Below are 8,473 nucleotides of genomic sequence, written 5' to 3'. Positions count from 1 at the left end.
AATTTAATATGTGAATGTGAATTTGATTAGGACATTATAAGAGCAAGTCCAATGGTTTGCCTTAAGGACTTGCTTGCAATTTTAAAAAATTGCAAGCTAGTGGCTAGACCATTGGACAACTCCATGTAGGATAGCTTAAACCAAGCAACTAGCTTCATTAAGTTAGTAGCTTAATTGGTCCTACCACTAAAATACAACCAATAGAAATTAATTGATTTATTAAAATTTGGGTCAAGTTAGTTAAAATGTAAGCTAAACCATTGAAATAAATTTGTAGCCTAAAATTAAACTAGCTTAAAAAGTGATATGGCAATGGTAAGCTAGTTGCAACTAGCTTACCATTGGACTTGCTCTTAAGGGGAAGATAAGACCAACTAGAATACAACTAGATAATAGCCCAGATATTATTAGAATTGGAGAGGGGAGGAGTTCATAAAGAGAATCGATGTATCATTGATAAATATTCGTGTTCGGAATGAATACAATGGTACTATATTTATAGTACTTCAAATATCTAAATCATATCAACTAATATCGTAATATAATATAACTTATTCTAATACCAAAATTATTCCAATTACGGTATATTACGATATATACCGTAATAATCTCCTAACATCCCCTCAAACCCATGGTAACTAGTTTTTGAACCCGTGCACTGCACGGGTAGTAACGAAAAGTGTTTTTAAAGTAAAAAATTACGTATTTTATTTAGAAAATTATTAAATTTTAGAAAATTTCATTTTGTTTACTCATACACTTTTGATAAATTTATGTTGCTTAATTTTATTTGAAATATTCAGTTTTTTTTTCTCGACTTTTTTACTTATGATAGGTGAAATCCTAGAAGTGTATCTAAAATTATTGTAAATTTCATCACCTATTTATTTAAGCAATATACATTTAATTTTACTCATTGTTGTACGCTTTTTCTCAATTCTCTACCTTCTCTCTGATTTTTTTCTCCCACCCATCACCGCTTGAACGTTTGGAAGCAGTGCTCACCATCACTGACTGACCATCTCGAGATCCACCAGTACACCCTCCACCGAGGTGGTGGTCGCGCCCAACACCTCGGACCACGATATCCATCTCAACAGCCCCCCACGACTAATCACCACCCTAGAATCCATATCCTATGTCCTTCAACTACCTTCCCCCTCTTGTCTCCACCATCCCCTACGTCCCCCACCGTACCTCCAGCATAACCACCAACCCATGCGCAATTTCCCATCTCATGTGTGACCCATAACTCTTCTCGTAACCAAACTGATCCAATCAAATATTTTCCATTTATTGAAAGTCTATTAAAACATGTATAATAGTAGACTCTTTTATTTTGTGCATGTTTTTATGATAAATGTATACTTATTATTGTAGATTGTGACCATGTTTATTAGTATGCCCTTCTCTATAATATATACCTATTTTAATTATTTTGGTACAACGTCATGAGTTCGTGAGGGGCCTGTCAATGATAGGGATAAGAACGGGGGAGTAATTAATAATAACTACTCCTTTTGTCATGGTCATTTATTTATCTTTGATTTATGTCTGATGACATTGCCGATTCAAAACTGAAAGGTGAATTATGAGCTGCCCAAAAATAAAAATAGGAAAACATATGACCGAGAATGACGGAATATCTCTTATGAATGTTAATGCTCTGCTCATGGAAACCATTTCTGCTCTGAAGTCTTAACCCTAAAGCATTACCTAGCTAAACGCCTTTTTATTGAACAAATTTAGTCATCCATTATAGCGAAATCCCACATCTAAATCCAATTCGGCTTTTTCATCGTGAGTAGTTATTATCTAATTTTATAGAAATTCCAACAATACTTCTAGTATGTCCTATAAATCATCTTGATATATAAAATACATTAAATTTGCACTTAACGACTCAAACCCTGTCTTTTTGCGAAAATAACCCTTCTCAAACTTTGAATAAGTAACTACAGAGTAATTTGTTAGAGCGACAATATCATTTTCAATTATTGTTCTTATTACAATTGTTAAGTGTACATGAGACCTACTATAAAAAAAATAAGATCATATTGAAATTCAATTATATTGTACATAAGTTTTGTCTTACTTCATGTTGGTAGCTATTGGCCAAATAATAGTTAAATCCAGTGGCTCGATTTTAGTTACCTGATGAATTACTACAGCCCTAGGTCAATACTCCGTAGTATATAAATATAACTTAAACAAAAACAGTCGAAAAAACGTTGTTAAGTCGTAATATAAGGACTCATGTTAGATATGAGTTCATAAATATGGAGTATAGCTTAGTAGAGCTTTGGTTCTCGTAGCTTTGTAAATTATACTCCGTACAAATTACCAAGATATTAAAAAAATCACTGCTCTTGCACACATGTTTTGGCAAAATTGATAAAATACCTCACATTTATTGGTCGAATATGATGATGAACTAAGTAAAATTAAAGAGCAGATGTCTTAATGTAAGGACTCATGTACATAGAAATTCAAGATTGTTAAATACTCTGTATTCAAAGAAAAGTCATATATGTAGACATGTAGAGATGTCCTTTACTCACACTTGTAATCTTACACGGTGGATAAATTATTGCTTCAACTCCCTGCAAAACAACGCAAAACATGATAACCAAGCTTAGAAACATAAGCATATGAAAACTATTCATATAATTGTATGAATACTCAATAGTGTATCTCAAACCTTGTCGTATTCCATATATCCACCATATAACTCTTCTTAAAATTCCGAAGAAATGCCGATGTAGGTTATTTATTATTTACCTTTATTTGTGTTTCTTTAACTTGTTTGTCAAAGTTCATGCAACCTACCCATGCATGTAAATCCATCACTGAGTCGATCCATACACAAAGGTCGTGGATGTTAAGTTTGTGTTTTGAGATAAAGCCCTTCATCTCTGCATCAAAAACATAAATATTCTGAAAATCTCTGACAATAACAATAATATCACTTTAAACTTCTTTATTGAGTTAGTCAAACAAATAACTACTTACCAGTTCACTCGATGCACTATTTCGTTTTATTTGATGGAGTATTCTTCTCTGGCTCGCCTTCTTTTGAACCATTACAACTGAAATTAAAAACAAAAAAATGAAATTAAACCTTCTGAATATGCCATTTGTTGCTTAAAATCGACGAAAAAAGACTATGAAATAAGTCTGCAATTTTTGTTACCTAAATAAAGTTACCATTATATTGCAACATAAGTTTTAGATTTGGCAAAATCTCAGCAAGCATTCTGATTAAAATTTTAAAGGCATGCTTTTATGATATTGTTACCATGAATGACGTCTTAAAATATTCGGTTTACTCAAATATCTTTGCTTTCCAAGAAAATATTTAGGTCATAATTTCCGTAGAAATTGCATAAAACAGACCATATTTTTTGTTGATTTGTTGCTTGATTTTTGACAAAAATAACTTAATTACGATTAAGGCAAATTTAAAATTATTTTGATTGTGATTGAGGCAAATTTAGAAAATAAAAATATTTCCTAAGATATACAATGAAAGTTACTCAAAAAACAACCTACAAATATACTGTGATTCTTAACAATTGTCTTGATTGCTTGTAATGATTAGTGTTTTAAGAACTTTACCTACGATGGTACTCAAGTGTGAACTATGCTGTGATTTCAAGGAGTATATTAAGATGTATATATAGTCTAAATTTGCATGATAGGGTATTTTGATATACTCCGTATAAACTAAACTATTTTGATAAACTTACCAATGTAAGATGATATTTACACTATTAAAATGATCGCTACTTTGTACTTAAATAACTCTTAAAAGATAATAAAATAATTTTTTAAGGGTCATTCGCCTAAATTAAAAATATTTATTAAAAACGGTCTTATATAAACTTAATTATTAATATATTACAATATGGTACTGTAATAAATATATTGATTTTTTTCAATTAGACAAGTTGTTGATAACTTGATATGTATTTATTCTATTGCTTTTAAGTAATGTTTCACCTTATCCTAACTAAAAAGATTTGACAGCTTGCAAATAAGGTTAGCTATAATTTACATCATAATTGTAAGATTATTATGCAACTAATTTATTGCTAATGATTGATTATGTGACTTTTATTCTTAATTAGAAAATATTTTAAACAGAAAAGGTAATATATTATGCAAGTGACACGTGGCAATTCATTGTAGCGCTCACATGTGGCAGATGGTTTCTACTTTAATATAATACTGTATATGATATGATGATTTGTCTAAATTTCAGGTTTGCAAAATAAAGAAAAAAAAATCCATTTTATTTCGCGTAATTGATCATCAAAGTTAATTTTGTCAAATCTATGTATAATTGATTCAAAAGATATGATATTTGTTCTTTTGTGTTTGCCTATTTTTGTGTTTGACTATTTTCATGTGAATTTCGTTTTCACTAAAATATTAGAGAGACGGTCTCTCATAAGTTATTGAGAGACTACTTTTATCGTATTCCTTTACATACTTTTCGTACCCCTTTTATTATTGGTTGACTCAAAATGCCTCTTTCGTATGGTACATGTTCTCATAACAATCGTACCTATTTTATCATATTTTGTAACCATTTTTATTAGTACTTGATTTTATAGCATACGTACCTATTTTATTACTTGTACCACTTTTCCATGAAGTTGTAATAGGTCTCTCTATAAGTTTTAAGGAGAGATCGTCTCTCAGAAGACCTACTCTTTTATTTTTCTACAATTTGAACCATGTTGTGAGTTAAAATAAGAGTCAATTAACAATTACTCCCTTTTACACACTACTTTTCTAAAATAACTCCATTTTATAATATTTCTTTAAATTACTCTCATAACTTTTATCAATTTTCAGTCTGGTGACATTTACCATCGAAATTCAAATTTTTAGGTTAGAAGCCAAATTTGATGACAAAAATGTCGTTACTTATATTGTTGTTATATACTTAAGTCTTCAACTCTCTTCATTCTCCATTATACATCTCTCATCTCTTCCAATACATTTCAATTCTTCTCTCTTCTTATTTTTCCTCCAGTTAAGGTAAGAGTAATTGAATCTTCTTTCTTTTTTAATTTACAAAATGTGAAAACCTAATTTTAAACCCACAAAATTAAAAACCAATAAATTAGGGTTAAGAAACCACAAATTAGCGTTAAACAAAATTAAACTGAATGTGTAGATATTGAGCCAGGGGAAATTTCGTCAGATTAAAAGACTTTACTCCTGAATGTGAAGATGTGTGGAATTTTTGTGTCAGAGTGAATGTTAGGGGGGTAATTTTAAAAAAAAAAAATTATATAAGGGAATTATTTTAGAAAAGCGGTATGTAAAAAGGAGTAATTGTTAATTGACTCTTATTATAATTAAAATATTTAAAAGAATCAAATTAATATAATGGTGTAGCTGTAAAATTTTAAAAGATTATTTAATTGTCCCGTGTGCAATTTTGCACGGGTTTAAACTAGTGGTACTATATTTATAGTACTTCAAATATCTAAATCACATCAACTAATATCGCAATATAATATAACTTATTCTAGGACCAAATTCGACATAAGAAGAGAGAGAAAATCCAAAAAACCCCCAAATTAAAAAAAAACCCCCAAATATCGAACTCCTCCTCGCCGGCGGCTTCTCCGGTCGCCTCTTTGGGTCGCCGGCAAGACTCCTTAAAATTTTTATGCTCCTTCCTCTCACTATCATCCGGTGAGCTGTTCGCGTTAGCTGATCGTTTGTGTTTGTTTTCTTCATTCAATCGCGATTGTCATTTTAGGGTTCGGGTTTGTTTCCTTTTTCGTCTTAGTTTAATCGTCTGTTTTCTCGCTACTGTTGTTTCATTCGTGACTGATAAGTTACCGGGGACGACATCTCCTCCGATCGTCTTCTTTGGTGTTGGTTTTGTTGTCTGTCTGTTTGTCAGCTTGTTTTTCTGGGTTTTTTCTTTCAGCCTGATTGCTGGGTTTTAGTTCTTGGTCGAGGCGCTTCTCCTTTTTCCAGTTTTTCTGAGTAGGTTCGATGTTGTGGTGTACTGGTTTGCTCCCGTTTTTTTCAGTTTTTCTGAGTCGTTTCGGTGTTGTGGTGTGTTGTATCCCTTCTTCGGAATTGTGTATCTATGTCTTCCGATAACATTTATCAAAAGTTTCTTGAAACTTTTGCTAGTGCCCATGTCAGCGATGGGTTTATGGAGAATAATGGGGATAGGATATTAGGCTACTTTATGAAATTGCAGGGGTCAGGTCCGTTATTTTTAGCAGAGGTAAAGGAGCTTAAAGATAAGGGGAACGGTCTTTTTAGGCGAAATGATTTTGATAGTGCCGCGGAGTATTACGATGAAGCTTGTAAATTACTTAGTTTGAGTTTGGGAGATATTGCAGGTGAATATATTCAATCGTTATCTGACCTTGTTGTTTCTCTTATGTCTAATATGGCTGCATGTGCCCTGAAACTTGAGGAATACAGAGCTGCCTCGGGTTTATGCTCCATGATTTTGAACACATTCCCTCGTAATGTTAAGGCACTTTTTCGTAGGGCGGTTGCTTATATGAAGTTGAAAAGATTTTCGAAAGCTGAATTGGATCTGGTTAATGCTTTAATGGTGGAACCAAGTAATAAGGATGTGTTAAGGGAATTAGAGGTGGTAAAAGGTCATCTTCTCATAAAGGAAAATTGAAAAAGAGTGTTGGAAGTTGCTAATGAAGATTGCGTGGAGGAGAACAACAAGAAGTCTGTTCATGTTTCGGCATCTGATGTGGGTATAAATGATAGAGGTGAAAGCGTGGTTACGGAGGTGATGGAAGAACAAAGTGATGTGAGTATAAGGGATACTGAGAGTGTGAATATGGAAGAGACGGAGGTTCAAAGTATTTGTGCTAATAACTCAGTTCTTGAGTTCTCCAAAAAGGGAGGTGGTGGTTCTACTTTAAGGATCCCAACAAATTCTTATAAAAAGTTGTTGGAAGGGAGAACGGTGAGCTTTTACCGTAAACGTGATTTGTCAACTTTAACAATTCGAATCCTTAAGGTTGAAACTACTAAGGAGATAGACTTTATAAAGGAACAATGTTACCAGAAGAAGAAGAGGAAGAAGAAAAAGAGGAGAGGTCCCAAAAAGGGGAAATCTAAGATGATGGGGGCAATGAAGGAAGACATTACCCCCTCCGATATTATCAAGGTAGAACCTGATATTCCTAGCGTAAGTTTGAGCTCGTCCTCTACTGGGGTCGTGACGTCTTGCGCATCTTCAGTTTGTGACAATTTCCCTCCTCCCGGTACTCATGTCCCCCAAGCTGAGGATGATTCTAATGACCATCAGCCTTTCGTCTTTTCAGCTCGCCCTAAGAAGTGTAAGATTCTCTCATTTGAGAAGCCATCAGGCGCCCCTGTTACTCCTTTGTTTTGCAGGTACCCCTCTACTCATCATGTGCAAGAGAGGCGGAGAATCACCACGTTCAAGAGGAATCATAGCAAAGGGGATGAACCTCCAAGACACAATTTATCTACTTTCTCAAAAACTAGATCTCTCTCCCATAAATTTCTATGTCCTCGTGGCGTAAATGTGTCTTGTTGGAGGTACTCTTCTGAGGCTCAGTTGTTAAAGAAGAGAAAAGAAATGTTCGCGCAATTGGCCAGCTCTGATCGTCCCGCTAAGAAGCCTATATTGATTGTCAACCCCATCTGTAATTTATTTGCTTTTCCTAATAATGTAGTAATAAATCCGATTCCGAGAGTCGGGTAGTTACTTTGTAAGAACATTTTCTTTACTGCTATCTAAATATATATATATATATATATATATAACTTATTCCAATGCGATATTATTCCATCCAATTATGGTATTAGACAGAGAGAATAAGAAAGAGGAATGTATGAGTGAGAAGTAGATGTCTTGTGGTGTAGAAAAAAGTATACCCGAAATATTAGATAGAGAGAATACCCAAAATGCTAGTATGGAAGCATCAAATGACTAGCTCTCCATAGCCATCCATAGTTACTGCAACCTTGATGGCTTATTGTTGGGGAGACTCGGACGCTGAAGATGAAGAGTCCGAAGAAGAAAAAGAAGTTGCCAATATTTGCCTAAGCAACGTTAGTCTTGACCTAATCTTTGACAGCGACAATGAAAGTGATAATTCTAATGTTGAGATGCATACTCATAGGATGATGAAGAGGTAAGTTTTCTTGAACTCAAAAAGCAAGTTAAGAAACTTTCTAAGAGTGCTTTAATTAAGTATTTTGAACAATCCCTTGATCATTGTCATGAACAAAGTCTAGAGTTAAGTGACCTTAAGGAACAAATCCTAGACATTCTTTGAGGAAAACCAACTTCACGAAAGCTAAAGCCAAGAAGCTCAAATCTAAAGTTCTGATTGCTTGACTATAACCCGGACATGACAAATCTTTGAGAAAAACGCTCTCGAATCTAAAGTTAAGGCTAGTGATGCTATAACTTCGGACCTAAAACTCA

This window comes from Silene latifolia, chromosome X (genome assembly GCF_048544455.1).
Source record: "Silene latifolia isolate original U9 population chromosome X, ASM4854445v1, whole genome shotgun sequence".
Lineage (NCBI taxonomy): Eukaryota > Viridiplantae > Streptophyta > Magnoliopsida > Caryophyllales > Caryophyllaceae > Silene > Silene latifolia.
The sequence above is the reverse complement of the archived record's forward strand: the minus strand, read 5'-3'. Positions refer to the sequence as shown.